The sequence below is a fragment of the Scylla paramamosain genome, chromosome 27 (assembly GCF_035594125.1).
Source record: "Scylla paramamosain isolate STU-SP2022 chromosome 27, ASM3559412v1, whole genome shotgun sequence".
In the NCBI taxonomy this organism is placed as follows: Eukaryota; Metazoa; Arthropoda; class Malacostraca; order Decapoda; family Portunidae; genus Scylla; species Scylla paramamosain.
The window spans coordinates 9826794-9835000 of NC_087177.1; the positions used below are offsets into that span (position 1 = coordinate 9826794).

General features: G+C 40.2%; 2 long non-coding RNA genes across 10 annotated transcripts in view; one reads left to right on the forward strand and one right to left on the reverse strand.

Moving 5' to 3' along the window:
* Positions 1-526: 526 nt before the first annotated feature.
* On the reverse strand, positions 527-2920 carry LOC135114176 (uncharacterized). 2 transcript variants are annotated; one of them, XR_010275403.1, is made up of 5 exons: positions 2783-2920; positions 1959-2147; positions 1719-1880; positions 1368-1572; positions 527-971 (listed from the first exon to the last, which is right to left on the reverse strand). It is a non-coding gene; the product is annotated as an uncharacterized LOC135114176 (long non-coding RNA). The 2 variants fall into 2 exon arrangements; XR_010275402.1 differs by having other exon boundaries at positions 527-1572.
* The window catches only part of LOC135114175 (uncharacterized), a 6888-nt gene continuing 1479 nt past the window's right edge, over positions 2799-8207 (forward strand). The window contains exons 1-4 of one of the 8 annotated variants that reach the window (XR_010275397.1): positions 2799-3165; positions 5663-5739; positions 6781-6904; positions 7483-7724. This is a non-coding gene — a long non-coding RNA (uncharacterized LOC135114175). Of the gene's footprint in view, positions 3166-4071; positions 4483-5662; positions 5740-5946; positions 6036-6780; positions 6905-7482; positions 7725-8207 lie in introns of those variants that run through there. The other 7 variants (XR_010275396.1, XR_010275398.1, XR_010275395.1 and 4 more) reach the window with 7 other exon arrangements.

Below are 8207 nucleotides of genomic sequence, written 5' to 3' on the forward strand. Positions count from 1 at the left end.
ACTTGAACATTCATGCACTGGTTGAGTATCTTGTGTGTAATTTTATGATGAAAGGTTTTTAATGCAGGGACAGTTGTTTATAGGCATTTTTACATTATTTTTAGTGTCTAAACATCTTTTCACGGAATCTCTTGTTCAAGGATTCTTCTGAAGATTCAGTTATTAAGATTGTGGATTTTGGGTTTGCACATTTGATGCCTGACAAGGAAAAGGATGGCAGCACGAAGACACCGTGCTTCACTGTTCACTATGCAGCGCCAGAAGTGTTGCTGCAAGCTGTGCAGAAGGGAGCAAATGGTACCGCTTGAACATTCATGCACTGGTTGAGTATCTTGTGTGTAATTTTATGATGAAAGGTTTTTAATGCAGGGACAGTTGTTTATAGGCATTTTTACATTATTTTTAGTGTACAACCATCCAAAAGGCATTTAGCTCAGTGTTACTGCAACAACCACACAGTACTGAATGTAGGGTTTCCTGTTTCATTAGAGATTTCTCTGCAGTGGTGTTTTCAATACAAGGAGTGTTTTCTATAGTTATTTTCTTTATTTTGAGGGCTTGCTATAATATCCTGCACAACTCTAAAAATACATCAAATTAACCTCCCACCAAAGCACAATACAGACACTTCCATTGGCTGTAACATTACTGCTAATACTGCAACATTCTTCCTGAGGGGAACCACACACATTAACAATAATAACACATGTTACAAAAAACTACACCAAACATATTAAGCTCAACATTTTTGTATAATAATTTTTAGAAACATGAATGACCAAAAATGGTTCTAGGATAAAAGAGGAAAAAAATGACAGAACACTACAGCATAACAGTACAAATGGCAGGTGTGTCTCTTTTCTCTTATTCCTTATTTGCAAGGATTAAAGCTGTTACCTTAGAGATCACAAGAAGTGGGACGGTACAGTTTGCTAAGCTGCCGGTACACGTAGGATGGTGCAGTACCTCGACTGAAATAAAAGAGATTTAAATGGTCAGCAGCCATTATTTAAAGCTAAGTGCAAGATAAACAGGGTACAGTAAAATCCCTCTTATCCGGCATCAACGGGACCGCCGACTGATCTGATGGTACTGATCTGATAGTATCTAGCTCCACATGAGACAACAACAGGTTGAGGTTTGAGAAAGGACCATCCAACACTCAACACGAGGAATGTATATCCACCTACACGAAATAAACATGTGGAAAAGGAATGTATCAAAAACTGGAATCAAGAATTTCTGTGAGAATAAAATGGTATGTACTTTTGTGATACCTTCCCTGTTCAATTTGCAACAGTAAATATGTTTCAAATACTGCCCCACTGAAAGAGGTATCAGGATAATGACTAACAAATAAAACTTACTGAAACAGAATAAAACTTTGGTGGTGAGGCAAGAGAGGCTGCACCAACAAAGGTCTCAATGCCTCCGTTGGTCACCACCGTCTCGGTGCCAACGATGACCTTTGATGACCTTGTTGACACGTGACATGATGGGGAACACTGCAGAGTCTTGAATTAATGTTGTCTCAATTCCAGCAGTACATAAAGCTTTTGCCACTGGGTGACCCTGCACAAGTAAAAGATGTATTGAGAACATAAGAACATAATAAAATAAAGGAAGCTGCAAGAAGCCATCACCCCTACATGTGGCAGTCCCTGTGTTATGTATTGTGCACATCAGACACGATGACGTGAAAGAGACGCATAAAACACCTTGCATCATATTTAGGGGCACGTTCGGCAACAATAACGTGGAATTTCCTTTGTGTGGCTGCCTTGGTCAGGAAGGCCAAGACCAGTGGACACATTGCACACGTCACAATGACCTCATCATTGTGAATCTTGCTTACACCTTGGGCAGCTATCAATTCTTGGCTGAAATAAAAGGAATCAATATAATACTGGTAACAAACAATGTCAATGTCCCAAATGTCAGTGTAATCTTTACTCTACCTTTGTTCAACCTCAGCTTTCTGTTCACCAATGGCCTCAAGTACTCTGTCCTGCAGCTCTGGAATAACCTCCGTGCATTTTGGGAGATCTCCACATGCAGGGTGAGTCTACTAGCATGGACTGTGAGAGGCTTGGGTACTCCACACCTTGCTTCTCTCCACGTGGTGTGTTGTGTTCGTCAATTACTATCTGCGTGAAGAAGAAAAATAACTTAAATAAATAAATGAGATACACACACACACACACACACACACACACACACACACACACACACGAGGGCAGACAGGCAAAATACGTAGAGAGAGAGAGAGAGAGAGAGAGAGAGGCTGTACTTAAGCAATTATATCTTTCCATACCACACACACACACACGCACACGAACGTTTCCCTAAGGGCTCTCCTTGACACACAGAGAAAGGCTGGTAATTCTCTGTTGATCATTAGCTACAGTATGGAAGCCTCTGTTATACTTGGATATCTCTGTGAAGTATTGTTGTTTTTTAACGTCAAATGGTAAATACTTAATAATGATAAGCTGAGATATAACACAGTATTAAGCCAAGCCTTCAATTCACACAAGTTTTTCAATGATTTCACATTACGCCACACAAGGGACGAGACATTGCAGCGTAAGCCCCGCCAGGACCAGTTTGAATTTAGCGCTTCAATCAGTAACGTCTAGATACTTTGACAATTACAGTTATAATGGCCTGAGATTTATTTTTACACGCTTATAATTCTTTATATTTAATTTTCTATTAGTTTAGTACAATATAAAAGAAGTTGGTGCTTGTTATTGAAAGCTAAAAGTGTTTGGGTGCGTACTGTGCGGAGCAGGCTGGGAGGGATGACACAGTACCAGACGCCAGACACGCCAGACGGAAAGGCATTGTGTTCAAAGGGTGCCATAAACTGCTGCTTTATTTAATGTGGGACGACACAGCACCGGACGTCAACAGCAAGGCACTCTGTTCCAAGGGTGCCATAAACTGCTGCGTTATTTAATGTATTTTCGCAGAACAAGACAGTGACAGGGGCGTGGCTTCCTGGATGTGCTGGTTCAAGCTTGGTGCCTGCCGGGAGGTGCCTACAGGGCCACCAAGGCTAATATTGGTAAGAAACTCGCCCACCACTTGTCCAGCCAGGTAATTTGCACAGTCTGATGTAATAGGCGGTACGTGTCACCCACAACAACACAGGGCTGTCAGGTCAGTGGTTAATCTTACTGTTTATTTATTGTTAAGCCTCGTATTTCATGTTTTTGCACCTCGTTAAGAATATATTGATGTGACTCAGCATTCCACGGTGCCACAAGCGCTCCAAGCCTCCACCACAAAACTCTTACTAATTAACCATGACAGGAATTATAAAGACGTCAAAAAAATACACTTAACTAATGTTATCAGCCGAGGTGGAGGCAGCCTTCCCCATTTGTCCGCCAATATCTGCTTCATTTCTCACTTATTGTAAGCCTAACACGTCACTAAGTGGAGCCACATAACTAGGCTTTCATATCCGCTAGCTAGATATATCTGCCATTGCCTCATTTAGTTACGATGGAAGAATAACAGGCAAAATAGCGGCCGTTCTCTCCACTGACAAGGGCCGCCATGATGCCTGGCTACCTCTGCCAACCTGCTTCAACCTGTGGGTTCCAATATTTTTTTATTTTTTTCTTAACTTCTTTATTCTGCTGGTATAGCATGTTTTTTATGGTTTATAAAAATAATTATTTGCTTTAGAAGTATTTTCGTGGCTTGTGTTGAGTTGTGTTCAATTTTGTGTTGCTTGCCGAAAATGCGGGGTGTTTTTTTAGCAGTATTTTGACAAACTTGATTTTTTATTTCACGTTCTAACTACGTCTTTTGTATTTCTAAAAATTGCTTATGATTTTTAAAATGTTTTTTGGTTCCTGTTGAGAGAAATAAGTGGACTTTAAAAATGTTTTATGGTCCTGTTAAAAGTTGTTATTACAACACTTTTTGTGTTATTGTCTCTCTATTTGAGCTTGTAACTAACTTTTCATTGCTTGAAAAAATTGTTTGTATGTTTTAAAGTGTTTTATCTTGTTGTTGAGTCAAAATAGGTGGACTTTTCAGTGGTTTTTAATCGTATTTAGGTTCAACACTTGGTTTTTACACAATTTCGGTTTTATTTGTTTACTTCTTGTTCCAGGTCACTTTTGATGGTGTAAGATGATAGTTCAGATTTTTTAAAATTTTTTACGTTCCTAAAAATTCAAATGTTGTGGACTTTTCAATGATTTAAATTGTGCCGAATATTTCAACACTTTTTCCATATTTAATTTGGATATTTTTTAAATACTACTCAGGCTAGAGCTGTTTTAATATTGTGGATATTTGTTTAAGTATTTATCAAGTCAGAATATATAAGGCATTCCAGCCTAGCTCCATTTTTTCGAGGGGTCAATTTCGAAATGAAATCCGTTACGGTACGTAAAATTGCCGTGACGTCACGGCCGCCATCATGGACCAGGGACCTTGATCGGCTCCGCTGTCTCCTCGGTAATATTTATCGTATTTTGCAGTGTTTTCCTGGTGTTTCCATGTCTTTCTAGACTCAGACGTGTAGATAAGACTAGAATGAGTAAGAAAATAAGAGAAATAGAGGAGGAAGATGAAGGGAGAAGGAATAGAGGAGGTGGTAAAACAGAAAAATGCTAAGAAAACAATATTTAGCTTAATTTTCCCTGCTGCCCTGTCTGTCTTGGTAGTATTTGTCTTCCCTGACAGTGCTTCCAGTGTATTTGGTGTGTTTAAGAGGTGTTGGAGTGTGTCTGGAGGTGTTTAGGGAGTGTTGCAGTGTGTCTGGAGGTGTTGAAAGGGTGTTGAAGTGTGTGTTTTAGGGATTTGGTGATGTTTGAGTCAATATTTAGCGTTCCTGGTGTGTTTTGGGGTGTCTTAGGCTTGTTTAGGAGTGCTTTAAGTGTGTTTTGGACTGTTTTCAATGTTTTGTGATGTTTCAAGTGTATTTTAGGATGTTATGGACGAGTTTAGGTGTGTTTTGTGTGGATACCGGGGAATTTTGGGTGCGTTTGTGGGTATTTTATGTCAGTCTGGGTGTTTTGGGGTGTTTTAAGTGTGTTTTGGACCGTTTTCAGTGTTTTGCGATGTTTTAAGTGTGTTTTGGGATGTTGTGGATGAGTTTGAGTGTTTTTTGGGTAGGTACGGTGTGTTTTGGATGCGTTTTAAGTCCATTTGGGTGAGTTTTGGAGTATTTTAAGTGTGTTTGGGGATATTTTGGTGCACTTTCGATGTGTTTAGGGTGTTTTTTGTGCGTTTAAGAGTGTTTAAGGTGTTTTAAGGTGTTTTAGTGTGGTTGGAGTTGCTTTTGAGGTGTTTTGGCTATGTTATAGGCATGTTGCAGATAAGTACTGGGTCTTTGAGGGTAGAAGTGGTGTGCTGGAGGTAAAATAAAAGGTTCTGGAGTGTTTAAGGGGGGACTGTGATAGTAGAAGCGTGTCAGGGGTGTTATAGCGTGTGTTGTGATGTATGAAGCTTCTAGATGCACGTGTGTGGGATGTCTGGGTCTGTACGAGGTGTTGTGGTGTTGGAGTCCTAGCAGGGGAAGGTACTGGAGGTTGTAGTGATGGGTAGAGGGTAAAAACAGAGGTACACTTTAGGTTAGGTAAGGTTAAGTGTTCATTGGTGTTGATTCAGTAATACGATCTTTTTTTCTTTTAAGATACAAATGTAGAGGGACGAAATAGGGAAGCAGGAAGACCACCACCATCACCACCAGCAGTGTGGAAGAAAGTTTAGGCAAGCGAAGAAAGTTGGAAAATTAATAATTAAACGCTTGCTGTCTTTTATTATCTTGAGTATAAAATGGTTATATGACAATCTCTCTCTCTCTCTCTCTCTCTCTCTCTCTCTCTCTCTCTCTCTCTCTCTCTCTCTCTCTCTCTCTCTCTCTCTCAGCTTTGTATTAGTTACCCGTTGACAGAAGTGACAGCCGCGTTTTCTCTTGTCAGATGTAAACAAAGCGGTAATTTCCTTCTAGCTGGTGATAAAACTCTTTCTCGCTCTTCCTCACTCTCCCACGTCACGGAAGCAGTGTGTGTGTGTGTGTGTGTGTGTGTGTGTGAAGAAGAAAATGTTATATTATATCTACGTGTTTAAAAGTTTCCTTCATTTAAGTCCAAAGAGGCTGGCTGGCTGATGCTAAGGAAGGAAGAAAGGGGTGGTGTTTAGGGGTCTGGGATGGAAAGCGAGTGATGTGTTTTGTAGCCTTCAGATAAAAAATATTAACAAAGTTTACACAGTGGGAAAATTTTGGTGGTGAGAGAGAAAATGACTAAAATATTACCTCAAATTTAACCTAACGTGGTGGAGCTTCACACTCCTCAGCTGACCCTAATCAAACCAAGCCTAACCCAAAGAAGCCTACCCTAACTTGTGTCTGGTGCTTCCTCCTCCCAAAGACTGGCTATCTCGTGTCTTAATCCCAAGCTGGCCTAACCAAACTTTACCTAACCTAACCTAAGCAATTCTAACCTAGCCAAACCTTACCTAAGCAAGCCTAACCTAGCCAAGCCTTACCTAACCTAACCTAACCTAGCCAAACCTTACCTAAGCAAGCCTAACCTAGCCAAGCCTTACCTAACCTAACCTAACCTAACCTAACCTAACCTAGCCAAACCTTACCTAAGCAAGCCTAACCTAGCCAAGCCTTACCTAACCTAACCTAACCTAACCTAAAGAAACCTATCCAAACCTAACATAACCTAGCCTAACCAAACCTAACCTAACCTACATCCTCTTCCCACGGCCCCACTTAACCAAACCTAATGTAACTTTCAGAGCAACGGCAACCCTCTGATCCGGCAAGCAAGTTGGCGGCAGCGATGGCGGTGGCGGCGGCAGTGGTGGTGAGGTGGACGGCAGGGACAGAGGGGCAGTACAGGCTGCGGACATCAAGGAGAAGGTGAGCAGGGTGTTGTGTTGGTGTGTGTTGGTGTGTGTTGCTAAGCTGAGATGCAATATTTGTCACTCAACACTCGTGCAACACTGCCTCCATGCACAAGTGTGTCGGGAAAATGATTTAAAGTCGTAAAAATGTTCTTGTTTTACTTTATTTATTTATTTATTTATTTTGTTTTATTTTTTGTATATATAGGAGGGACACTGGTCAAAGGGAACTAAGTACAATAAGAAAAAAATACTGAGAAAAAATAAAAGATAAAAAAGACCTCACTTAACCTAACCTAACCTAACATAAGCTAACTTAACGTAACATAACTTAGCCTAACCTCTTTTAACCTAACATAACTTAACCTAACTTAACTTAACCTAACCTAACCTAACTTAACCTAACCTCTTTTAACCTAACCTATTTTAACCTAACCTAACCTAACTTAACTTAACGTAACCTCACTTAACCTCACTTAACCTAACCTAACGTAACTTAACCTAACCTAACCTCACTTAACCTAACCTCACTTAACCTAACATAACCTAACCTCACTTAACCTAACGTAACCTAACCTAACCTAACACCCACAGAGGAACGCACGGACAAGCAAGGTGTTATTCGGCAGTCTGATCCTGGACCTGCTAGGCTTGAAGGTGGTGCTGCCCGTGTCTTCTGCTCTCCTCGACTGTTACTCCAAGCACAACACCAGCGGCTTGTATTCCTCTCAGCTCTCCTGTGTGACTTATTCGCGGCCTCGGCTGTCTACGCACGCACTCTCACTGTGGCTAACATAATATTCTTTGCTGTCTTCTTCCAGGAATCGCTGCCTGAGGTGTGTGTGTGTGTGTGTGTTTGTGTGTGTGTGTGTGCGTGTGTGTGTGTGTGTGTGTGTGTGTGTGTGTGTGTGTGTGTGTGTGTGTGTGTCTCATTTATTTTTTTTATTATGTATATTTTTTTTGTTTTTGTATAATTTTTGCTTATTTTTTTTTTCCTTTCATTTTTTCTTTCTTTGCTTATTTTGTAATTTGTTTGTATTTCCTTGTGTCTCTGAATGTTGTTAAAGAGAGGTGCATTGTGAGTAAAGCATCATTTTCTCTTTCCTTTCCTCATTTCTTTACTTTTTCCTCTTATTCCTTCCTTTCTGTCATCATTACAAACCCTTTCTATTCATTACAAACCCTTTCTCTCATTTTCCTTACCATAAACCATCAAAACATCTTAACAATCTCATTTAAATCACTTTTCTTTTCATTATCATCTGTTTGTTTACATTCTCTTGCTTTCTTTCACTTATTAATTCATTACACTCCTGTTT